We start from the raw sequence: 26,507 nt of genomic DNA on the forward strand, positions 1-26,507 counted from the left end.
TAGGATTTCATCCCACAACGTTAAACTGTGCATGTGAATATGTGGGTGGACTATTAAGAAATGATTGGGTAAGTGGACAAATAAATACATAAAGAATTATACAAATTATCCCGAGAAAGGCCTCAGAGAATAGCCCGTCAAATTGAAGAGAATACAGAACTGGGGTGGGGGAACCCATTGTGACGACAAAGACTTAAAATTCCAAGAAACAACAGAGACCTTTGCCACAGCTGCAGTCAGTGGAAACACTTGAACTGTAGCCATGCTGGTATAAAAGAAAGAAAGGGAGCTGCTCACGGGGTATCCTCTGTAAGGGGTCTTTACCCTCTTGGAGGGAAACAGCCCAAATCTGTTAACTTCTCTTCTTATCCAGGTTTTTTGGGGATGGGAACACTAAGAGATGGGGTATATGGCAAGGAGAGTACTGGTTTCATTTTTATTCTAATATTTGATTTTAATTATTATCCAGGTTGGGGCCAAAGAGGTGCTGGTGGCTCAATCTTTTCTTGTAACTGTTTTTCTAGTTTTTCATAGACATACCTACAGCCTAAGGGTAGGTCCATACTTACCCGCCGGGTCGACGCGAAGAGTTCGACTTCTCGGAGTTCGAACTATCGCGTCTAATCTAGACACGATAGTTCGAACTCCGAACGCGCTCCCGTCGACTCCGGAACTCCACCACCGCGAACGGCGGTGGCGGAGTCGACGGGGGAGCCGCGGAGTTCGATCCCGCGGCGTCTGGACAGGTAGGAAATTCGAACTAAGGTAGTTCGACTTCAGCTACGCTATTCGCGTAGCTGAAGTTGCGTACCTTAGTTCGACCCCCCCCCACCCGGTAGTGTAGACCAGGCCTAAGGCCACGTCTATACTTACCCGCCGGGTCGACGCGGCGAGTTCGACTTCTCGGAGTTCGAACTATCGCATCTGATCTAGACGCGATAGTTCGAACTCCGGAAGCGCCGCGGTCGACTCCGGTACTCCACCGCGGCAGGAGGAGTTGCCGGAGTCGACCTTGGAGCCGCGGAGTTCGCTTCCGCGGCGTCTGGACGGTAAGTCGTTCGAACTAGGGTAGTTCGAATTCAGCTACGTTATTCACGTAGCTGAATTCGCGTACCCTAGTTCGAACGAGGGGCTGTGTGTAGACCAGGGCTAAGAGAGGCACCTTCTCTGAGGATTATATATTGAAATAAATAATCTAGAATTTCTGTTAGTTGAGCATGATGAATATGTTCACAGGTTATTGGGTTTTAAATTTAAAAAAAGCAATATAGGAAACAGATACTTGACCCAGCTGCTTAAAAAGATAACAAAAAAGATTAAACTAAAGATGTAAGACCTTTTCTTTCATCATGGGAGATCAGACCTGCAACAATCTCTCTGGAGCAGTGGTAGCAGTAGTAGAGCAAGATGGAATTTATGCACCATTTTCCCTATCTGAGTTTTATTTAGTGTCCAAAATGAAAGTTCTAGATGCACTGAGAGAAACCCACTCAAACTAGACTTATGCCCTTTGGAACTTGTGAAAGCTATTGGGGAATAGTAGGTCAGAATGAGAGTTGTCCTGCCTGTGAGATGAAGCAACAAAGGTAATTACACAAACCATATGATTCTCTGTGTCCTATTGGCAGAAGCACAGATTCTCTGTGTCTTTCTCATTTTGGCATCCCACGCCTTCTGGTACCTGGCTGAGTTTTTTGAGAATATCTGGAAACAAAACCTTCAGGGTTGTCACGGGTCATTTAGCTCTTACTTGCTGATCTAAAGCATTCAGTTGTTTGAAGTCTTTTTAGGGCAAACTCTGTATTTAAAATTAAGGTTGAAATGTAACAATAGAAAAACATTACTACTCCTGACAGAATTCTGCTCCCCTGCAGGGGTTCAGAATTTATATGGTCTGCATCTTTCTGTGTCCCCCATGCAGAAAAATGCAAAAGAAATCTGCAGGGGGACACGCACCTCTTCTCTGGCAGCCCAGGCAGCGTGTCTGTTCTAAGGTGCCTGGAGCAGCCTCAGAGACACTAATCACTGCAAGGGGAGGGGGACTGGGCATGTGTACCTACAGAGGAGATGTTGATCATTGTCAGGGGGCGTGGATGAGCATGCGTGCATACCAACAATCAAGAGAGACCTGTGTGGAGGGGTAGGGCTTTTTATTATGCAGGAGGCAGGGTCTGTCCCCAAGGCAGAAATGTAGCAGCCTGCCTGCTAGTTAATTGATCTCATTCTCTGAGACAGAAATGTAGCAGCCTGATTAGCACTCCCCTTGATAAGCATGGAAGAGGTCCTAATGACTTTTACAACACACATATGGTTAAGGCATTGCCATTTACTTTGTGGCATCTAACATTGTTAATGTTCTATTGTTAGTTAACTGTTCCCATTCTCAGTCAATTCCCCCAGGAGCATAAACCTGTAAAATTTTTAAGCCCCCTACATTGCCAGCGTCATGTAAAGCCTTATAAATGATGGTAAGGGAATGAGCTAGGAAGATCTAAGTGCTTTCTCACTTTTTTCCTGTGCCAAAGTGGCACAGTGGGGTTAGATTAAAGTTCAGGATTTATTTTACTTACCCAATAAAAAAAGACTTTGAGAGAAAATAAAACATTTACCAAGCAGTCAATAAAATGTCAGGACAATCAGAATCAAGCACTTCTCAAAGTACCCAGCCAGGTCCAGGACAACAATTAGCAAAACTGGATGATTTTAAAGTGTGAAGGTCTGAGCAATTTAAAATTACGTTCTCCTTTTATTGTTTTGCTGTTTGGTGTTCTGTAATGTAATTTAAATGAAAATCCAGGATTATAACCGCAAAGCAGGGTATTAGTTACAAAGTGTTTGTAACTTAATTTTTGTGTGCTTAGGAAAAAGCTGAAGTACTCAATGATTTTTTTTGCCTCGGTCTTCACGGACAAGGTCAGCTCCCAGATTGCTGCACTGGGCAAAACAGTATGAGGAGCAGCCCTCAGTAGTGAAAGAACAGGTTAAGGACTACTGAGAAAAGCTGGGCATGCACAAGTCCATTGGTCCAGATCTAATGCAACCAAGGGTGCTGAGCGAGCTCACTGATGTGATTGCAAAGCCATTGGCCATTATCTTTAAAAACTCGTGGCGATAGGGGAAGGTCCCGGATGATTGGGAAAAGGCAAATATAGTGCCCATATTTAAAAAAGGGAAGAAAGAGAACCTGGGGAACTATGGACTGGTCAGCCTCACTTCAGTCCTCGGCAAAATCATGGAGCAGGTCCTCAAGGAATCCATTTTGAAGCACTTGGAGGAGAGGAAGATGATCAGGAACAGTCAACATGGATTCACCCAGGGCAAGTCATGCCTGACCAACATGATTGCCTTCTATGATAAGATAACTGGTTCTGTGGCTATGGGATAAGCAGTGGATGTGATATATCTGGACTTTAGCAAAGCTGTTGATAGTCTCCCACAGTATTCTTGCCAGCAAGTTAAAAAAGTATGGATTGTATGAATGGACTATAAGTTGGACAGAAAGCTGGCTAGATTGTTGGGCTCAGCAGGTAGTGATCAATGGCTCAATGTCTAGCTGGCAGCCAGTATCAAATGGAGTGCCCTTGGGGTCGGTCCTGGGGCCGGTTTTGTTCAACATCTTTATTAATGATCTGGAATGATGGGATTAATTGCACCCTCAGCAAGTTCACAGATGACACTAAGCTAGGGGGAGAGGTAGATATGCTGGAGGGTAGGGATAATATCCAGAGTGACCTAGACAAATTGGAGGATTGGGCCAAAAGAAATCTGATGAGGTTCAACAAGGACAAGTGCAGAGCCCTACACTTAGGAAAGAAGAATCCCAGGCACCGCTACAGGCTGGGGACCGACTGGCTAAGCAGCAGTTCTGCAGAAAAGGACTTGGGGATTACAGTGGACAAGAAGCTGGATATGAGTCAGCAGTGTGCCCCCATTACCAATAAGGCCAACGGTATATTGGGCTGTATTTGTAGGAGCATTGCCAGCAGATTGAGGGAAGTGATTATTCCCCTCTCTTTGACACGGGGGAGGCCACACCTGGAGTATTGAGTCCAGTTTTGTTCCCACCACTACAGAAGGGATGTGTACAAATTGGAAAGAGTCCAGCAAAGGGCAACAAAAATTATTAGGGGGATGTGGCACATGACTTACGAGGAGAGGCTGAGGGAACTGGGCTTGTTTAGTCTGCAGAAGAGAAGAGTAAGGGGGGATTTGATAGCAGCCTTCAACTACCTGAAGGGAGCTTGAAGGATGGAGCTAGACTGTTCTCAGTGGTGGCAGATGACAGAACAAGGAATAATGGTCTCAAGTTGCAGTGGGGGAGGTCTAGGTTGGATATTAGGAAAACGTTTGTCACTAGTTGGGTGGTGAATCACTGGAATGGGTTTCCTAGGGAGGTGGTGGAATCTCCATCCTTGGAGGTTTTTAAGGCTTGGCTTGACAAATTGATGGTGATTTAGTTGGTGTTGGTCCTGCTTTGACCAGGGGATTGGACTAGATGACCTCCTGAGGTCTCTTCCAACCCTAATATTCTATGATTCTCAATGCTAAATAGTTATTGTGACTTTTTTCTCTAGTGTAGTTTAAATAAATTACCAAAACAATTGAAACAGGTGTGATTATATTGCATTATTTTGACAAATATATTTTTAATTTTTTGGTATAGAATCCCCCTAGAAGTAACATTATTTAATGTAACCAATGTATATACTTAGATGAGCAGAGCATTATTTTATTGTTTATAGCTAATTCTGTTGGAGGAAAAGAATATGCAAAGGCATGAAAAGCAAGCCAGTGAAGAAAGCAAACTGCAGACTGAATTTTTCCTGATAAGACAGAAAGAGCTATCGTGGATTGTTTTCCTTTTTAACTAGTACACCTTAATGGCATAGATCATTCACTGTCCTTCAAGGGCAAAACAGCCTTAGAAATTAGTGAAAAGGTTTATCAACATGGAATTATTCATAGGATTAAATGAGTGCAAGCAGTTTCTACGACTCTGCAAACTATTTCTTTATAGCAGTATGGTGAATCCCATGATTGGTGGACCTCTGTCCCGCCCCTACTGAATTTAATAAGAATTTGTTCTGTAGCATTTAGACAGCTCAATAAATTATTTGTCCTGTTTATGACTAAACCTCGTTGAGAATTTTCCTACTAAACTTTTTTTTTCTCAGAAAATGCCAGTTGGTCAAAACTGAAATAGTTTATGGAAAGATTTTTGTTTTGACAAACATACACCAAACAGCCACTAAACATATGTAAGGTTCCATTAGAAACCTGGATTGTTTCCTGCCTGTTCATCTTGTGGGCTGCAAGTGAGACTAGGCTTTCAGGGTCCAGAGCTTCAAGGTAGCCCTGCTATGCAGGCTGTCCTAGGGTTGGGGATCCCAGGACTTCCTGCATCTAGAGGCAGATTATGGTTTTGTGGGGCCGTGGGCCAGAGCAAGTTGGGGCCACTCCCCACCTCTTGCACTTGTAGTCTCCCCCGACACCCCTTGCCCCCATGTCCCAACCCCATTTCCCTGGCAGGAGTGCCGGGTGGGTGGAGTGGATCAGGGAATGGGGGCACCCATTTTTCTGGGACCCCTCAAATGGTCGAGGCCCTGAGCATGCACTCCGTTGGCCAAGTGGCTAATCCACCACTGCCTGTGGCCAAGGTTCTGGGGAAGCTCCAGTAACCTGGTATCCCTTCCTTGAGCTCTCAGGACTTCCAGGCTCTCCTCTCTGTCACCCCTGAATCCCTAGACACAAGGTGAGGAGTCCCCTGGAGTTGGGGCAGTCAGCTGCTCATTTCCATTTGGGAAAACAATCTAATCAAAATATGTCCGTTCTTCCAAAATGATTTTTTTCCAGAATTTCCTTTGTGCTGGAAATTTTGAAATGTGTAGGGTTTGTTTTTTTTTTTGAGGCGGCGGGGGGGTAGATCCAGAATTAAAATATTTTAGAAATGTTGGAATTTCCAGATTTCAACCAGCTCTGTTTTGGATAACCTGGGCCCTAACTAAGCGATTGACTATGGGATCACTTAAGATATTATTAGGCTAACCAATTCTATTGGATGAAATGCAGGACCAGGACTTTCTAGCTATACTTTTTCATGGGAGAAAACAACAACTTTTTGCTTTATTTTATAAAGCTTAGTTTCAACAGATTATATATGTTAAACTCTATATTGCTTTAACAGCGAACTGTTTTATTATGGCTAGTCTAGTAAAATCAAAAAGGGGACTTGTTACTTAGAACCGGGCCCTGCTCGGTGATGTCTCTTGCCACAGAGGGCAGGACAAGAGACAATGGGTTCAAACTACAGCACGGCAGATTTAGATGAAATCTCAGGAAAAAATTCCTAACTGTAAGAACAGTAGGACAATGGAACAGACTGCCTCAAGAAGTTGTAGAACAGAGGTTGGCAACCTTTGGTACGCAGCCCATCAGGGAAATCTGCTGGTGAGCCAGGATGGTTTGTTTACATGCAGCGTTTGCAGATTCGGCTGATCACAGTTCTCACTGGCCGCAGTTCACCATTCCAGGCCAATAGGGGCGGCGGGAAGCGGTGTGGGCCATGTTTTGACTGTTTGTTGTCAGGTTAGCCTTACCTGAATTGACTTCAGTTTCTTTTCGGGGTCCCATTACCCCATAATCTTTTGCAGTTGTTGTGGAACAGCATGAAAAGATGCTTGAGGTTACACTCTTAATTATTTGGTCATTAACATGTATCATTTAATCATTTATATAGCAACTTTGATACCAGTTTAGTTGTATCTACCAGACAGGGTACAAAGGATACATCCCAGGAAGGCCTTTCAATAGAAACAGCTTCATTTTCATCAAATCCTGGGAAAGTCTGGTAGCCTAAATAAAGCGAGACTGGGTCTTGGTCCTGACTAAAATACATAATTGTAGGGGGGAAAAAAGCCCCTTACCCTGTAGAAACATGAACAAACACTTAACTTTACATATGTGATAAGTCCATTTATATCTATGGGACTACTCAAGCATGTAAATTTAAGTATAGATATACATTTTCACAGGGTCAGGGACTTATGCAATTGGGTTCCAGAGGGCTAGACTATCACCTCCCACAGAGGAACCCCTGGGACAGTTGCATAGGGGCCTACAAAAATGATCATGGGATATTACCAGGAAATCTTCCCTTGTGATGTGAAGAATTTGGGGGAGAGGGGAAGGGGAAGAGGTAGAAAGTCTGGCCTCCAAATCCCATGGTTCCTGGGAATCCACTGTGAGGGAAGCCCCTAGATTTACAGAAACAGGAGGCACAACATGGAACAATAAGCAGGGGGAATAATTGGAGAAGAGAATCTACAACATTGACACCATCTGCTCACATGAAAATAAATGTTCTACGTTTGTGCTTAGAAGGACACATTTCAAAAATACGTTGCTACACCCTGGAAAATTAACAGTATTTTTCATTTAACCAAATGGTTTCTCACTACATTAAAAGGGATGCAGAGAAGAAAGTTATTTTTAAAAATCTGTGGTAAACAAGGTCAAACTAGTCTACCATTAATAATGGGAGGGTGGGTCTTGCAAAAGCACCTAACTGATTTATGAGCACAGCTCTCTTTGATTTAGGCACTTTTGAAAATCCAAACCTTGGGAAATATTTTTCTTACTAGATACAACAAACAGCCTCTATAAATGTTACCAGCATGTGGTATTTTTATTCCTGTGAAAGGAGAAGATGAAACAGTAGGATGATGATGGGTGATCACTCGTTACCAAGTATAATCATCTTTCATGGAAGTTATGAGTCCTCAGGTGGCTAATGAGGCTAATCCTTGAACCACAAGTTCTATTACAATGAGGGCAGATGTTTTCAGGCTCAGCAGGAGGCTGTTGACCATGACTAGAGACCAGTCTATCCTTCCTCCTGTGCCTCTTGTCCTCTTCGGCTTCCTGGCGAGCAAGTTCAAAATGCAGGGGACCATCACGTAAGACTTCACTTCATTTTAAGTGATCCTGGGCAAGGGTCTCCCTAGTATCAATGTCAATATTACATTTTTTAGGTCGTCCTTCAGCAAGTCCTTATAACGCTTCTGTTGTCCACCCACATTATGGTACCCTTCTTTCAGCTGAGAGAACAGGACCTGTTTTGGGAGGCGAGGGTCTGGCATCCAGACAATGTGACCAGTCCAGTGGAATTGCTGACAGATGTTTATTGCCTCGAAACTGGTGGTCTTTGCCTCTTCCAGAACATTAATATTAGTATGCCTGTCTTCCCATTTGATCTTCAAAATCTTACGAAGGCAGCATTGATGGTGCCTCTCAAAGACTTTCAAGTGGTGTCTATAGATTGTCCAAGTTTTGGACCCATACAACAGTGTTGGGAGAATAACAGCTTGGTAAAAAATAAGCTTGGTGTCTGTTTGAATATCATGATCTTCAAAGACCTGTGCTGTAAACGAGAAAAAGCTACATTGGCACAGCTCAGGCGATGTGGAATTTCTGCATCAATATCTGCCTTGGTTGAAAGATGACTTCCAAGGTAGAGGAAATGGTCAACATTCTCCAGTGACACTCCATTGATTTTGATAGAAGGGGCATGTGATACCTCTTTTGGAGAGAGCTGGTAGAGCACTTTAATCTTCTTGATATTAAGAGTGAAACTAAGACATGCATAAGCATCGGCAAACACATTCAAGATAGTTTGAAGATCTTTGTCAAAGTGGGCAAAGATTGCGTTGTCATGAGCATACTGAAGTTGACAATAGATGTTGTGGAAATCTTACTCTTGGCTTTCAGCCTGCTAAGCCTGAACAGCTTTCCATCCATTCTGTAAGTGATTTTAATGCCAGCTGTAAATTTCCAAGCAATTAGGTAAAGAATGACAGAGATAAAAACCGCAAAACAATGATACAGCCCTGTTTGACTCCTGTTTGTACTTTGAGAGGTTCACTCTGGGAGCCAGTGCTGATCAGAACAGTTGCTTTCATGTTATCATGAAGCAATTTTAGGACATTGATGTATTTATCAGGACATCCAATCTTAGAAATTACAGTCCAGAGGGCACGGTGATTCACTGAATCAAAGGGTTTAATTAGATCAATAAATCACATGGGCAGTGGTCAGTTTTACTCCCAGCACTTTCCTTGCAGATGCCGTGCTGTGAAGATCATATCCGCAGTACCAGTAACATTTCTTCTGACAGTGGCAGAAGGCGGGATGCAAGGATCCGCACGAGAACTTTAACTGCAATGGCTAAGAGGGAGATACCACAATAATTTCCACAATCCACTTTATCCCCTAGACCTGCTGCCTTGTTGTTCTTCATCTGCTTGGTGGCATACAAATTGGGAGGGTCTCTGAGCTCATCCCTAAATGGTCGTTGAGGGATTTATTCAAGGACTTCATCTGCAACCATAGAATTACAGTTAAGGAGATCTTCAAAATGTTCTTTCCAGCAAGAATGAATGGCTTTGTTGTCCTTCAGAAGTGTGGTTCCATCCATAGAGCAAAGAGGATTCATACCATGACAAATTGGCCCATAAACAGCCTTGGTGGCACTAAAGAAACCACATATATTATGGATGCCCGCGAGATGTTGGAGTTACTGTGCTTTCTCAGTTCACCATTTGTTCTTAAGTTCTCTGGCTTTACGTTGTACTTCCGCCCTCACTTTGGCATGGGCTTCTCTCTTTCAATTTATGTCATTCTGCCAAGCACAAAATGCCACTCTCTTCTCATTGATGAGTTGCTCAATTTCAGCATCATTCTTGTCAAACCAGTCCTGATGTTTTCTGGTTTGGTAGCCAATGATAGCCTATGGTTTCCTCACAGGCATTGATGATTACTGCTTTCTACTGGCTCCAATGTTCCTCAGTTTCTTCCGGAAACTCTGATGGGAGCTTTTCTTCTAAGACTGCTTGGAAGTGGTCACGCTTAATAGGGTCCTTCAAATCTTGAACCTTCCGCTTGTGCCTGACCTGCTTCTTTTGCAGCCTCCATTTGGGAGTGATCCTAATTTTCATTGTGGATTGAATAAGGTGATGATCAGGCCAACAATCATCAGCACTTGTCATTGCTCTTGTGAGAAGTATGTCACTACGATCTTGGGCATGAACAATGACATAGTGAGGAGATGCCAGGGCTTTGACCGTGGGTGTCTCCAAGATGTTTTGAACTTTTTCTTTTGTTGGAAAAGAGTGTTCATAATAATAAGTTTATGTTCAGCACGCTTGGTCAAGAGCAGAATTATGAATTGCTTTTGCCAGCTCCTTCTTTCTCAATTGTTCCTTTCCACAGGTCTGAGTCTCATCCCAAACGTGCACTGAAATCCCCTAAAAGGAGGATCTTGTCTTCTGTAGGGGTCTCAGATAAAATGGTTTCCAACCAAGAATAAAAATCTTCCTTTATATTCTCATCGGCATCCAGTGTTGGTGATAGTCATTCACAATAGTTGCCTGTTGATTTTTGGTGAGCCTCAATCAGAGTGTCATAAACTGCTCATTGATGACAACTGGTACCTCAGAGAGGCACCTTATGAGCTTGTTCTTTATAGCAAAGCCCACTCCATGCAGTCAGGGTTCATCTATAGATTTTCCCTTCCAGAAATAGGTGTATCCTCCTTTCTCCTTCCCACCTGTCCTTCATCAGCTCTTCTAGTTTTGGACAAAGCAGCAATATTGATGTTAAACCAACTCAATTCACTAGCAACAATGGCTGTACATTGCTCTGGTTGATCACTGTTTGAGTTGTCCATCAGGGTACATACGTTCCAAGTTCAAAGTTGAAAATGTTCTTACATTTTCGACTGCTGAGGTGGTGATCCTGCTGGATGCGGCTATCCAGCCAGGAAAAACAGAGGTAAGACTATTTTTAGGGTACCTTTTCTAACCCCCCTCCCCACGTGGGTGAGCAGAGTGGATCCTGAAAAGCAAGTTTGGTTGCTACAGGTAACTGTGTTGACATAATACATACTGTGACAGACCCAGGCCAGTGGGGACCCAGGCCAGTCATGGGTGCAGCTGTCAAGATGCTCGACCCGCCTCAATCCTCAAGCAAGACGACTGTATCATACACACACCATCTGTGTGTCGGTCTGTGACTAGGAAGTTCCGGATTTCACTGTCCTGTTCCCATTGCCACTCACCAGTCACCGCCGGACTTTTGACTTGTGCAAATGTTATTTTCCCCAAAACTGGAAAATGCCTGTGCAGGACTTCTTTTGAAGTGGGGAGACTGGTGCACAACAGTCACCACACTATCCTTGACAGATAGAAGACTTGAAACCAATGGCATGGACACCAGGACAATTGGAGATCCTCTATCTGCTGCAGCCTTCATCCACCTTCACTGCCATTGTAACATTACACAACAGTTTCACCTCCATTGTGCAGTTATCCTCCATCTGCTCTGCTGTTAGGGACTTCTTGGATCACACATTGTCTGAAATTTCACCCTTGACCGTTCTGCCATGGGTGACCCTAAGGGAGTACATGACTCCAGGGAGCATTGCTTTCAGGGTCATTCAGACATGCAAGCCCCTCCACCACTACAAAAATACTTACACTATCAGTCCTAATTCCAGTTATTGCTCAACTTTCTATCATATCATCTCTCTAATCTATCAAGCAGACAATGTATTCTAAAACCTTTGCACTTGTAGCACTTGGGTAAAAGCTATCAAAACTGATAAATAAGCAGGAACCAGCATCCTTCATTCTTGATTTCAAGAAAAGAAACTGATTGTGGAAAAGTCCAGTAAATACATCAGTCACCTTAAGGAGTGCCAGTGGTGGTACAATGGCCAGCAACTATCAGGCGCATATGTAACAAATAGAAAAATGGGGAATCTGATAACAGTGAGTATAAATTGGCAGTTGGGAAATGCAGGCAATTGATAAAGGAAGCTAAAGACATCACTGAAAACTCTATGGCCAGTATGGTTAAGAATAAGAAGGAATTCTTTAAATATACCAGTTGTTGTCAGAGTGGTACCGGTGTGGTGCTCTGCTCTCTCCAATGTTGATATCACTCGGCTGCGTGCGTGAGCTCCCTCTGTGTGCTGCCCCAGCTCTGCACAGATAGCTGACACAGCAGACCCGACGAGAACCCCCAATAACCACAGAGTCCAGTAAGATGCAAAGTCACGTCGACTAGGTTTATTGCGACCTCGGACACAATGGCAGTTCCCCGTAGATTACTTAGTCTACCGGGCATACTACGAGAAACTGCCTCTTGGCAATGGACTCAGCTCAGTCAGTGGCGGGAGTTTCCACTGCCCCCTCGGCTAGACAAAGACACCACCCCAAGGATGCATTCTTATACACAGATACAAACAAGTTACACATCACACCTGACGTATTGAGGTGCAACCCCTCTACGTAGCAAGGTACAACCCCTCTACGTATTAAGGTCCCGCCTCTCACCTTGTACATGTTGGTTCGATCAAAACAACTCTATCCATCATATTACCCTTTTGCCCCTGTCATTGGGATGGGCCAGCCTGTTCTTTGTTATCTGTGTGGAATGTGCAAGTATGTGAATGTTCTGATATCTAGTGTTCAGTACCTTTTAGGTATGTATCTTTTTGCAGCATCAGCCCTTTCCTTGCTTCTGTGAGCAGGGCCTGCCTCTGGCTCACAGCTTAACTTTGCTTTGTGTTAGCAAAGTCTTGACCATTACTTTAGTTCAGGCCTCAGGCCTCATATTGGGCCTTTATCAGGGCCTGCACTTACTACACCAGTATTAGACAAAGATGGTAAAACGGTCAATTGTGATGCAGAAATAACAAAACAGTCAGTAGTCAACAGTATTTCTGTTCTGTGTTTGGAAAAAAGGATGATATGTTCATATCTTATAAAAAAAAGTGATCTATCTTAAAGTGATAAAGAAATACTTTCTATGCCCTCAGTGACTTGTAAAACAGCAACTATTAAATTTAAACATTTTAAAATATCCTGGACGAGATAACCTGTACCCAAGACTAGTTAAACAAAATAGTTGAGGAGCTCTCTAAACCCACTAATATCAATTTTTAACAAACTGTGGAAGTTCCAGAGGACTGTAAAAAGCTTATATTTATGAAGTATAAATTAGATGAAATGGGTAAGTATAGGACTATTCATTTGACATTGATCACATGCAAAATCATTGAAAGGCTGGTACGGGACACAATCAGTAAAGAATCAAATTATGTTAGTATAATTATTGTCATTCAACATGATTTTATGGAAAAAAAGGTCTTGTCAAACAAGCAAACTTGATATTGATTTTGATGTGATTACAAGTTTGGTTGCTACAGGTAACTGTGTTGACATAATACATACTATGACAGACCCAGGCCAGTGGGGTACAGGAGTCTGGTAGAGGGCAAATATACTGGTCACTGGATGAATAGTTTTCTGTTCCCTGAGTGACCAGAGCAGGGGCTGCACTAGAGTAATCAGGAACTTGCTAGAACCAATTAAGGCAGACAGGCTGATTAGAACACCTGCAGCCAATCAAGGCAGGCTAATCAGGGCACCTGGGTTTAAAAAGGAGCTCACTTAAGTTTGTGGTAGGTGTGTGAGTGTGAATGTGAGTGTGCGTGCGCTGCTGGAGGACTAAGGAGTACAAGCGTTATCAGACACCAGGAGGAAGGTCACTGAGGTAAGCAAATCTACCAATAAGCGCAGGACCCACCAAGGTAGAGGAGAAACTTTGTCAGAATACATAGACTTCTGTAAGGCAATTGACTTAGTCCAATATGATATTCTGATAAAACATACTATACAAAAATCAATGTAGCCCATGTTAAATGGATTAAAAACTAGTAGACTGATAGATTGCTAAAACTGTTTATAAATGGGGAACAGTTGCCCATTGGAGGTCTTAGTGCAGTGGAGCAGGGATCTGTTCTTGGCCCAAAGTTAGTCAATACCTTTGTCAAAGATCTGAAAAAAATATATAAAATCATCACTGGTAAATTCTGCAGAAGGCACAAACATTGATGGAGTGGTTTTATAATGATGGGGAGCAAGTCTGATATGTATTGCTGTATTGGGCTTATTTCAACAATGTGCATTTTAATACAGCCATATGCAAGATCATGAATCTAGGAATAAAAAAAAGTAGTGAGAATCAAGAAGAATGTGGTGACACTGAAAAGGATTTCAGGATCATAATAGATAACCAACTGAATATAGCTCCCAGTGCAATGCTGTTGATAAGGGGGTGGATGCAATGCTCAAATATAAGCAAGGGAATATTGAAGAGGAGTAGGGAAGTGGTATTACCTCTGTATACCACATTAGTGAGACCATTACTGGGATACTTTGTCTTGTTCTGGTGTCTATGTTTCAAAAGGATATTGAAAAATTAGAGGATTCAGAACAGAGCTACAAGAATGAGTTGTTGTATGGAAAATAAGCTTTATAGCAAAAGAAACTCAACCTATTTAGTTTATCCAAGAGAAAAGCTACTTACACAGGGAAGAGATTTCTGACAGTAGGCAGCTCTTTAACTTGAAAGCAAAAAGCATAATGAGATTCAATTGTGGGAAGCTGAGGATAGACAAAGGCACAGTAGTCATAGGTATAGTAGTCATAATATCCATTTGTGAGGATAACTAACCACTGGAACAAATTACCTAGAGATGTGGTGGATTCCCCATCACAAAAAAATCAAGACTGGATATTTTTATAAAATATATGTTATATGTAACTATGTGCTATATCACAAAATAAAAGTTATGGCTTGATGCAAAATTAATGGGTGAGGTTAACGGTTCCTTCCAGCCTTAAAATCTATATGTCAATGACCTTTGTAAAATCTAGGAATCATATAGCTAGACAACTATTGTCCTGCATTACAGGTGCTAACATGGAACTCATAGGATGGGAGGCATTCCAGCTGCTGTTTGCATCCAGGAAGAAATTCCTTTTGTTTTGGTTAGATGGAGGATTTGTCCTCCACAGGAGCTAAAGGGTTTTTCTTTACTTCTCCCCACCCCCACCCCGCCATTTGCTTTCATAAATGAATAAAATATAAAAACAGTAAATTTATACTTCAGCTGTTTGTTTTTAGAAACACAGTACTCTTTAAGGTCAACCACACAGAGGCCAGACCTGACCTATCTGGTAGAGAGCTAATACTGTAATGGTTATGACATTTTCCTGAGCAGAACTGAGGGAGGGCAAAGGTCTTTGTAGTGTATGCAGGTGGAAACTGTTCAAATTATACAACGCAGTTAGATAGCTGAGAAAAGTTGGCTGGACATGGGGAAGGATAGAAAAAGAAAGTATTACTGCTCTGCCTTCTAAAATCACGCTACAGAAGCACACCAAAAGAACAATATGTACATCAGACAAATACATATTATTTGTCACAACTGGAATAGCTCCTAAGAAATGTGAACCTCAGGCCTTGTAAAAATGCAGTGACTGCTTTAGGCCCACTTTCTAAGGGATTCTGTAAGGGAATTCAAGCTCATCACAAGCTTAGTGGAAAGACTACCCATTTGTAAGTAGGTAGGTGTATGCTCAGAATCATCAGGTAATAACTCTCTGCTGCTTAGCTGGCTGAGGCAAGAAGGGGCAGGTGGAATGTGCTAATTATCTGTCATTCATCCTTCTGAAGCAATGACTTTAGGAAAGGTCATGAACTGATTTAACTAATTAAATGTTTGCACCTTTAATTCTGCCACCTAATGTTTCTATACAGAATTGCAAGGAATTTTGAACTAAGTTCCCCCCAAAATACTACACACACAGCCAAACCTGAGTGTCACTGAAGTAAGTGTTAAAACTCCACGTGACTTTATTGGGAACAGAATTTGACCCACAGTTTCACATGGATGCCATACCCTTATTGGGCATTGATTCCTTCAGAGCATTTCACTTTAAATAATGTAAATATGCAGAAATTATAGAGGATGAATTGATCTTCAACATCTTAGCATTACATAAATTGAAGACAAATGTACCTAAAATGATATAAACAGGCAAAATGTCACAGTGCTTTATTGCAATGCTCATTGTACACCTGAAAATCTAACACAGAAAACTGCAATTTGCTCATCCTCTGAAGAGACAAGCGTCTTGCATAATGGAACAGTCTAATTCCTAATAGTTCAATCTCAAAAGCTAATTTAAACTTTTTATGGACTTGAAAAACTGATCTTTGAAGGTCCTTAATGAGATTATACTCATTCATAATAGCAACAGGACAGGTAATCTTTTCCAATTTTCCTTTTGCATCCAATGGGTAATTATAGAGAACAGAAGGGCTTGTTCGTACTGTGCATATGGATTTGAATTTTTGTCCTGTTAGATGAAATGGAGACATTATATTCACAGCCATTCATGGAATCAATAGCAAAATAAATGCACCTGTCTTGAACCCATCATTTATACCTATGCTTACAAGGTCATAGATGCACCCTCCAGCCACATATGGATACCCTACATAAGCGATGAACACACAAGAAAATGTAAGAGATCAAAACAGGGATGAGTTTAAAGCAATCCAAGGTGAGTTAATAAAGTGAAGATTCATTTGCACATGCTGGCAACTTTCAAAAGTCTTTCTGACTATACCAGAGTAAGCAAGCAATACTACAGGATCCACTCAGGAGTCAGTGGTAGATGGGAACAACAGATTTACCCTACTGGATCAGACTCATAATCCATATACTCTAGTATCTTGTCACCAACCTGGCCAGCTTGAGAGGAAGTAGAAGAAATAAAGAGATTGGTTTAAATCCTGAAGCATGAGGTTTAGTAACCCTTCAAAAACATTTTAATCATTATTAATTAGTGTAACTTTGGGATATTCTTGACATCCATATACATATCCAGTACCTCCTTGAATCTTTCTTGGTTCTTAGCCTCACTGTGTGGCACTGAGTTCCAAAATCTAATTCTACGCCATGTGAACAAAAATATTTATCGGTTTTTAAATTTGCCACCTTTTCAGTTTCATTGACTGTCCCCTTATTATGTTATAAGACAGAGAGAACAGAAATTCCTGATCCACCTTCTCTATAGCATTCATTATTTTACATACATGTTCCAACTTATTCATTTTTTTTCTAAGATAAGCAATCCCAACTTTTCAATTTATCTTCATATGGGAGTTTTTTCATTCCCCTAGCCATCCTGGCCACCTTTTTCTGAACTCTCTTCAATCCTACAATATCTTTTTTGACATGGCTGACCAGTATGGCAGTGTATTCCAGATGAGGGAGAACCACTGATTTGTATAATATCATTAGAATATTCTCTACATTATTCTCCATCCAATTCCTTATGCAACCATTTTTTGGCTTGCTTTTTTTTTTACTGCTACTGTACATTGAGCAGAGGTCTTGTTTGAGGAGTCCAAAGTGATGCTCAGGTCCTTTTCCTGAGTAGGTAATGTTAGTTTAGAACCCTGTATAGTATATGAATATTTCAGCTTTTTCCCTGCAATGTGCATTATTTTAAATGTATAAACATGGAATTTCTTCTGCCATAATATTGTCCTTTCAGCTAGCTTGAGTAGGTTCCTCTGAAGTTCCTCATTGTCCACTCTACAACTTGACTACTCTAAATAATTTTGTGTCACCTCTAAGTTTTAGCTCTTCACTGCTCACCCCCTTTTCGAGATCCTTAATATATGAAATGGTTCTGATCTTCTCCACTGTAGCTTTTTACTTAAGCATGAGTAGGTCTGAAAAATGAAATTCCTGCCATACAGTGTATTACCCATTATCTTAATATAGGAGTCAACAGCCACAAAGTTAATGGAGGTTAAATATGACATAGTGTTGAACTATGTTTCAATTACATTTTCTTCCACCAGACCACATCTTCAAGAATTCATGAATCTTTCACTCTTCCTTATTAAGACCTTTACCCCAGCCACAGAGATCACCTTCCAGCAAAGAAGGGTTGGATATAACTCCCTCCAGAGACTGTCAATACTGCTTCCAGTATGGGTCAAAGGGTCTTGCTAAGAGACACCAAAGTACTTACTCGCTCCCAATCCTTATTGACCTTGACATTCGGCAATTGCATGGAGGTTTTTGGGGGCCCAGGGCAAAATCTGTAACTGAGGCCCCTCATATTTAAAAAAAAAAAATTACCACTGAGGGGAGGCCTCCTGTGTGGGGGGGCATGCACACATATGGGCGTACGTGCATGTGATGGAGTGTGAGATCACTCCCCGGATGTGGCTCCTGTTCTGCAGAGCTAGGACCAGCTCCCCACTCTGGATGATGTGACCTGTTGTGTGGGGTTGCAGTGTCTCACTTTGACCCAACAGTCCATCCACCATCAACGGAGAGGCTGCTGGGGCAACTTGAATGATGCTGCAATCCCATGCACCAGGTCGCAACACCCAGCATGGGGAGCCAGCCAGACTAGCCTTCATGTTTGGGGGGCTCTCTTTTGTTCTCCTCTCTAGGTGGCCCTGGCAGACCACACTTCTTAGTCTGACCTAATTAATTAGTTTCATTTCAGGTTTTCTTAACTATGAAATCTTACTTGCTACTGAAATTCCCAAATTTTGCTTAAAATAAATCTTTAATAATAGCTGGAAATATTTTCACTTCTACTGCTGATTTTTTTAACAGATAGGCATGGCTACCTCAAATGTGCTACTTAGTATTCTTTTCATTAGGTTGCACTCCGTAGAGTAATTTATGTAACATGTTGTAAGACTTAGAACAAGCAAGGATATTACTATTGAGGTAATCCCTTGATTTAAGACAAACTGTGAATTACTATACAGAGAAAGTTCAGTCATTTTGGTCAGCATCTCATTTTTGCAATTTAATGAACTACTCCCACTGGCAAGGATACTTATTCACAAGCTAATAGGAATATTGCTGAAGATATTATTTACACAGAAAGTTAACAGATGAATAGAAATAAGATATTATTATTGCATGTAAAACATCTGCTAGCTCTGCTTTACATGGTGATGTGCACAACAGGAAAAAACAAACAAAAAACCCCACTCTGGTAATTTATCTCCCAGATTTTATGGAGGTCAATAAAGATATAAACAGAACTGTGAACTTTTCTTGGTGCTGTATTCAACAGGCATCCAGTTCACAGACTAGAAAGACAGCACCATGGGTCCGTGGCACCCTATACTGCTGCATAAATACGTTACTATGAACAAACTGGATAATTTTTAAGGTCAGTAGTTTCATTCCTCAGAACAGCACTTTGCATGAAACAAACCTTTAGGTCTCATTCAGATTTTAGTGAATGCTAGTCATATAAAAATAGCATAATTAGAGCACTGAGATCTGTATCAGTGGATACTGAATTTTCTGTACATACTGTATGAATAAAGGAATATTTAAGGAACGTGCTTGGTAGAGAAATTATAGTATACAAATGTGATTTACAGCTGATCTTGAGAATGTCAGTACTGCCCTAGTGAAGTTAATATTTTAAAGTGATATGAATCATTACAGACTTCAAATAAAATTACATGATTTAATGCCAGTGTTTGTAAAACACCGTGATTTTGTGTCATCATCAGCAGCACACATGCAGGATTTCAGTAAATTACCAAAAAGCTATATATGAAAAAGGACAGAAAAAATAAATTACATAATATAAACTGTACAGTAAAATATACATATTATAACAATGAAGAATGAAGAAGTAAAATATACATATATAAAACAACGAAGAACTCAAACCTTTCACTTCCACACAACGGACATTATTAGGAAATAATGAGGAAACAAACAAAAAAACATACTGCTGTAGAATACAGAATAAAATGTGAAAACTTCCAAATGAATAGAAGATGTTTTAATATTTCAGACGTGGCAAAAACAACATTTTTCTTCTCAACAATTACGGTTTTTTGGTTTGTTTTTGGCACATCCTCACAAAAGAGTGGCGGTTATAGAGAATGTAATTTTGACTGTCATGCAAGATACTGCAGATTGTTTAGTTGGGACTGAGAATACAGAGTATGAAGAATAAATATTTTGTTATGATAAGCTATTTATATCTTCAGAGGTGAATCTTCCCCTTCATTTGTGACTTGATCTGGCACCAATGGAACTATTTTCCTTCAACAGATTGAACTCTATCGCCATCTCTTAATTTAGTAAGTAGGGAAAGGTCACTATAGAACAAGGCAATATATGTCTTCAGAAACAGTATGTAACAAGAGATGTAAATCCAGTAGATAATATCCGCTAGACTTTTTTCTTTTCAAATACATATCAATGTAAGTAATTGTGAACAACGGAATAAAATTCATGGTGGTATTGTAGATTATGAATTTGTCAGAGTTCTTCCAATTTATAAAACTGAATGATCATCCTAATTAAGGATTATAATATTTATGCTGATAAGTAATGAAATATTTTATTCATTGCATATTGCATGCAAGCACTTTATAGATGAATGGTTCATTTTTCATTTTCAATGAGCACGATATTTCCTTGAGTATGTGAAGATAAGAAATATGTATGCAACACTGAGCTCGATGGTTACTCTATAACTCAAGCATTGACAACACTTATTAGGGATGCCACTTTATCCTATCATTGTCTTCTAATTATGGGCTCACATCATCATTGGTACCTAGAGACACATTTGGCACCAGTGTGGCTTATGGTGATCACCCACTTGAGACTGTCTTAAATTACACAAATCAAAACTCTCATATTTTTGACAGTGCCATCTTTATCATTCTTGTATCACAAGTTTCTTAACAGTCACTGTGCACCTATCACTTGATCCAAATCCCACTGAAGTCAATTAAGAGACTTTAATTGATTTCAATGGGTTTGGGATCAGGTCTCTTATGGGAGCGTAGGCTATAAGTCAAATTTTTTCCCAAAAAAAACACTTCAGTTCAGAGGTGCTCCTAATAAGCAAATAATTTTATAACATTTTTACAATACACACAAAGCAATCAAAGGGTAGAAAACTGAGTTAATTTCTTTGTTTCAGAGTTTAGTTTTTAGTTTTTAATTATTACACGCAGAAAGGAATTGTTTGGTAGCATTCCCTTAATCAACTACTTCATCTCATGTTGTTTCAGTATACTGAAACTTGGTTAACAGGTGGCTAGATCCTTCCACCATTATAGCAGTCACTAGAAAATATGCCATTGTCTCAAGACAGAATGAGATAGGGCTTAATAACAGTATGGAGTCTAGGCATGAAAGGGCAAAATCTAAGACTTAACTTTTGTTTTATGAATTACTGTTGACCACAGCCACAGTTTGCAGGCCTATTATGAGGTGTGATAATGTGATCTCTCCTTTAAAGGAAAAAAAAAAGGGAAAGTGGCCATTTCCTAGAAAGGAAGTTCAGTTGAAGAAAATGATAGATTTGCTTCAGTGGTAGCAAGATTGAACAAGAATTGCATGTACCACAAGTCAATCCTCATGATCTGGTAGGTATGAATTTGTATATAGTTATCCAGCACTATAAATGCAAATATACCCTACTACACTTATATCCTTCACAAGAAAGTGGCTAATGAGGACAAGTGAATTGTTAATACTTCATTAAACAGTATTACTCAATTCATTTTAATAAAATAAAATTTGTTGCAACCCATGCCATGTTACAATATTATACAATACTGTGTGATAAAAATAGTTGACTGACTAGTCATCAGCTCATGAAAAACCAGCAAGTTTAATCATTTATGACTCTATAGCCTATGAATTTCATACGTTAACTGATTAATGAGCACCTTTATTCATTACATTTTTATTTTGAAAGCTGAAGGAAATCTTAGTGAACAGGACCAAGAGTTTGAGCAAGCATCTATGACTGCTTTCTCAAAAGCAGGGTTACATTGGGGGAATGAGGAGCGAGAACTCCCTTCCCTTCATGCAACAGAATACATAGTTGAAAATCAAAATGCACTGGATGGCAAACTAGAGATCAAAATGAATATGACTATATTGGTGAAACATTTCAGTTGTTTTCCAAGTGCTTAGAAAAAGGAAGGAGATTGTCAACAGACTCTAATTTAACAGCTGAAGGAAAAATATTGCTGCGTAATCAACATTGTTAAATCTACACTTATTCTGCATGAAGCATCTCCATTAATATCACTGAATGTTCTGAGCCAAATGTTACTCTTAATTAGGCTGGTCTAAGTGTAGATTAGAACCCCTGACTTCCATTAGGTGCTGGTTGGATCTGAGGTGGCTCAAAAGTAAGTGTGGATGGACCAGAAATGAGTAATAGGCACCTAACTTTAGGTACTCAACTTTGATAATTGGGGTCTCAGGTCTGGATACTCAAAGATACTCAATGGGAGTTAAGCATCAAAATACCTTTGAAGATCTAGGTCTCAATTACAAAAATGACTCTTACACTGATTGGGTGAGAGGCCTGTGCCTGATTCTCTTTTGACCTCTTCCTGCTTCAACCACTGTCTTCTCCCTTGAAGTCTCTAATACTGTACAGCTGATCAGAGACCAGCACAGACAGGGAATATGGTCAAGGCACAGTCAGAAGCCAGTCCTTCCCTTTTATTATTCGCTATTTGTATTACAGTATCACTTAGAGGCCAGGGCCTCCTTGTGCTATGACGTAGTGACTGACTAGGTAGAGACAGAAAAAGGTATAAGTGGCCCACCACTCTGCTTGGCACAGAGGATAAGGTGGTTTTAAGCTACATTTATGCTCTCATGATTCCCGGGGCTGCACGAAACCAGTTCAGCTCCCAGCGTTAATTGGAACAGCCTACAGTGGTTCCAAGGGTTTGCTGTGGCAGCTGGGGATTGCTGAAGCACAGTGAACTCTGGCCATATTCCTTCATTCCCCTTGGAGACCAGAAGGGGTCAGTGTGGTGGCTGAGTGATATAAAAGAGCGTCACTAAAGCCAACATTTTGGCCCTAAATCCAGAATCAGGCAGTACAATTTCTGTGATATGTTTCTTCCAATCATCCTCTTATTTCCAATTGATTTTTATATATTAGAGATATATCAGAGATATGCCTTTAAGAAATACACTCCTAGTCTGCTACTTGAAAATTTCACAACAGCACTAACAACCTTCCTTTTCATCAACAAAAATGCATTGAATTTAACACTTCAAAAGGAAAAATAAGCTCCTTAGGCAGGGCCGGTGCTACCATTAAGGTGAACGAGGCCAAGATTTGGGGGTGCCAAAAAGCAGTGCCCCCAATTTGTTTTACAGCGTTCCTCCCTGAGCGCGCAGTTGCTGCTCCACTTCTCCCGCCTCCCAGGCTTGCAGCACCAATCAGCTGTTTGGCGCCACAAGCCTGGAGGAGAATTAGAGCGGGGGCAGCGTGCTCGGGGAGGAGGCAGAGCAGAGGTGAGCTGGGGTGGGGAGGTGCCACACGGCTCCCCAGGTGGGGGAGCTCCACGGGGGGGGGTGCCTCAGGGCAGGGGTGGGAGCTGCCACAGGGGGGGTGCCTCAGGGCTGGGGGGGTGTCGCAGGGATGGGGGGGGCGTGCAAGGTGCAAGTTTTGCCTAGGGCACGAAACTTCCTTGCACCGGCCCTGTCCTTAGGTATTGTGTACATGTGAGTTACATGGAAACTTCTGTAGAGCATGATGACATCATTTTGTGACAGAGTAAGCAATGATGCAAGTATGACAACTGTTACGCATTTCACAATCACCACTGCAGAGAGCACTTTGTACACAGACAGGCATACTGTTTGGAAAGGGACTCACTTTCAGAAGAAATAACTGATTGATTCAAGTCCCTTAATGAGAATATTTTATTTTAACGAAGCAATCTGTATTACACTTTATTCCTTATTTGATAAACATTTAGTGCTGGGTGTTCTTTGACAATGCTGATGCCTCAGTTTGACATGACTGTTAAGATACTGTGATGCTTTTAGCATTTGAGCATTTTTCACTAAATTCATTGGACCAAATTCAATCTTGGCATAGCTCCTAAAGCTTTAATAAGCAAGGGGGTGAAATAGAGCATGCTACAGTCTTATTTGGGATCAGTTCAAAATTTAAGGGAAAAAGCCTTTAAATCATGGTGAGTTATAATATTGAAACTAATTGTGATACACCAAGTTATCTGTAAAAAAAAAAGTTATCTTTAGCATCAAACTCATTTGGAGTTAATTATATTTCAAATCCATGTAATACCCTGAAATAAATGTTATACTTCTAATGGATGGGTATGGTTCATTAAAACAATAACTTTTTATGACTATGATCCAACTTAAAGTAAAATTAATTTGTGGATGCTGAAAGGATTGAATTCCAATAGTCTAATTTATCTTAGAGACACCATACACTTTCCAAGGGCACATCTCTCAGCATGAAGCATCTGACCTTACACAGGATCTAGCAGTCTGCTCTGGAAAGGGAAAGCTTCATTACAGCTATGACCTCATGACATTAGCCCTGAGTTTCTGTTATGTCCAAGCTGTGGAACAAAAAGTGGATTAAAATAAATTAAAAGGCCCCTTTATTAGCCAACCATTAGGACTTTCAAAAGGAGTAAAAAATGAACATATCAAAATTTTAACAATGGATATGTGGAACAGAATCACAGCTTAGACATGTTACTGCTCTCAGATTAACCATTCACAAAATAACTCTTATTATGGATATTTAGGGCTAAATTATTCTGCAAAGAGCAACCCTGCTCTCACTGAAGTTAACAGGAATTTTGTCATTTACCTTAATGGGAGCAGGCTACAGCCAATAGCATATCATGCTAATAGTACTGTATTAGATATTCTCTTGTTGAGCTGGTAGAAAAATATTTCTTGAAACTTGTCAGAAATATTTTCTTCAATTTTTTAACCAAATATTTCAAAGTATTCCAATTTTGAGAAGGAAAAAAAAAGGGGGATTCTGGTTTTATCCTCATCCCCTTTTCTATCCTCTTCGCCTCCTTCCTTTAACATTAACACTACCTACCCATTTTCCCGAAACATACTTTTGGACATGAATGAACCATTTTTGCCAAAACTTTCAATAAATAAATAAAAGCAAGAGGCACAGAACAAACATGGAATAATTATGTCCAAATGGTTATAGTATGGCAAAGTTATAAGCAAATTAAAATATATTTGAAAGCATTATAGGCAGAGCTGGCAGCTCTGCCTATAACAAAATAAGACTACTAATACTAATTAATATCTTTAAGCTCCACCCTGACCTTATCTTGAGTTTATTGTTTAAATTTGTTATCATTGACCGCAACTATACCCTTTCTTCAACTTCATGTAGATCATCCAGGGCTAAATTAATTTGTGCCTTCAACTTCACTTCAGTCCTTTACTTCTCTATCCCCTTTGGAAAGCTTAGGTCTGTCAGTGATGCTGGTCTCCTTAATTATTTATCCAAAATGGAATAGCTTCAACAAGTGACTTCCATAATCCAGTGGTTAGCACACTCTCTCGAGTAGAGGGAAACCCCTGTTCAAATCTTTTCTTCCTCTTAAGGCAGAAGGGGGAATTGAACCTGGATCACCAAATCTTGGGTGGGTGTTCTATTTGCTGGGCTAAAAGTTATAAGCCTTGCACCATCATCTCCTCCTCCTCCACTTTGTATGGTGTCTGATCCATTAGGTCTGTCATAAATAAACAGATCCGGGTTAAGGTCTCTTTTACCTGGAAAGGGTTAACAAGCTCAGTAACCTGAGAAACACCTGACCAGAGGACCAATCAAGGGACAGGATAATTTCAAATCTCTGTGGAGGGAAGCCTTTGTCTGTGTTCCTTGTTTGCTCTGTGTGCTCTCTTTGGATCTAAGAGAGGCCAGACATGTCTCCAAGTTCTCCTGGAGTATTTTCTACTATCCAGTATAGTGAGTATTAGTTAAAAAGGTGGATTAGTCTTTTGAGGTGCTTTCTATATTTGCAATTGTGTGTTTGCTGGAGAAATTCTTTATTCCTGTTTGCTGTTACTTTGATTATGCTGAGGAGGAGGGAGGGGAAGTCTCTCCAGTTTTTATAAGTTAGACCCTGTATTTTTGCATCCTGGTAATACAGAGAGAGTGTACTTTTTTCTTTCTTTAATAAAATCTTTTCTTTTTAGAACTTGATTGATTTCTTCCCTTGTTTGAATTTTCAAGGGAAGGGGAGGGGGGAAAGGGAATCCCTCTTTGTTTGATTCAAGGAGTTTGAATCAAGGTATCTCTTTCCAGGACTAGGGAAGGGGAGGGGGAGGTGAGTCCCTCTTTGTGTTGAGTCAAGGATTTGACTCGGTGTGTATCTCTCTGGAGCAGGCTGGAGAGAGGGAAGGGGGGGAGGGGAACTGGCTGTTTCTCTCTCTCTGGTGAGATTCAAGGAGTTTAAATCTGTGTTCCCAGGGAAAGTTTTGGGGGAACAGGGAGTGTGTCAGACACTTAGAAAACTGACTGGTGGCAGCGAGAACCAAATCTAAACTAGAATTTTAGTTTAGAGAAGTCCATGCAGGTCCCCATCTTGGAACCCAACAGCTCCAAGTGGGGGAGAAGACCCTGACAAGGTCCCACAGGTGAGATAGGTGCTCCTCCACCTATCTTCCTGCAGTTTGTGTATTGTACTGGGAATAAGACAGGAGATGTGTGTCCAGACAGTTAAAATGT

General features: G+C 40.8%; 1 protein-coding gene and 1 non-coding gene across 2 annotated transcripts in view; one reads left to right on the forward strand and one right to left on the reverse strand.

Moving 5' to 3' along the window:
- The window catches only part of GPC5 (glypican 5), a 1,065,559-nt gene that overhangs the window by 573,213 nt on the left and 465,839 nt on the right, over nucleotides 1-26,507 (reverse strand). The window lies entirely within an intron of this gene.
- Nucleotides 2,250-2,356, forward strand: LOC123362301. Its single transcript, XR_006576409.1, has one exon. It is a non-coding gene; the product is annotated as a U6atac minor spliceosomal RNA (small nuclear RNA).

This window comes from Mauremys mutica, chromosome 1 (assembly GCF_020497125.1).
Source record: "Mauremys mutica isolate MM-2020 ecotype Southern chromosome 1, ASM2049712v1, whole genome shotgun sequence".
Classification (NCBI taxonomy): Eukaryota; Metazoa; Chordata; order Testudines; family Geoemydidae; genus Mauremys; species Mauremys mutica.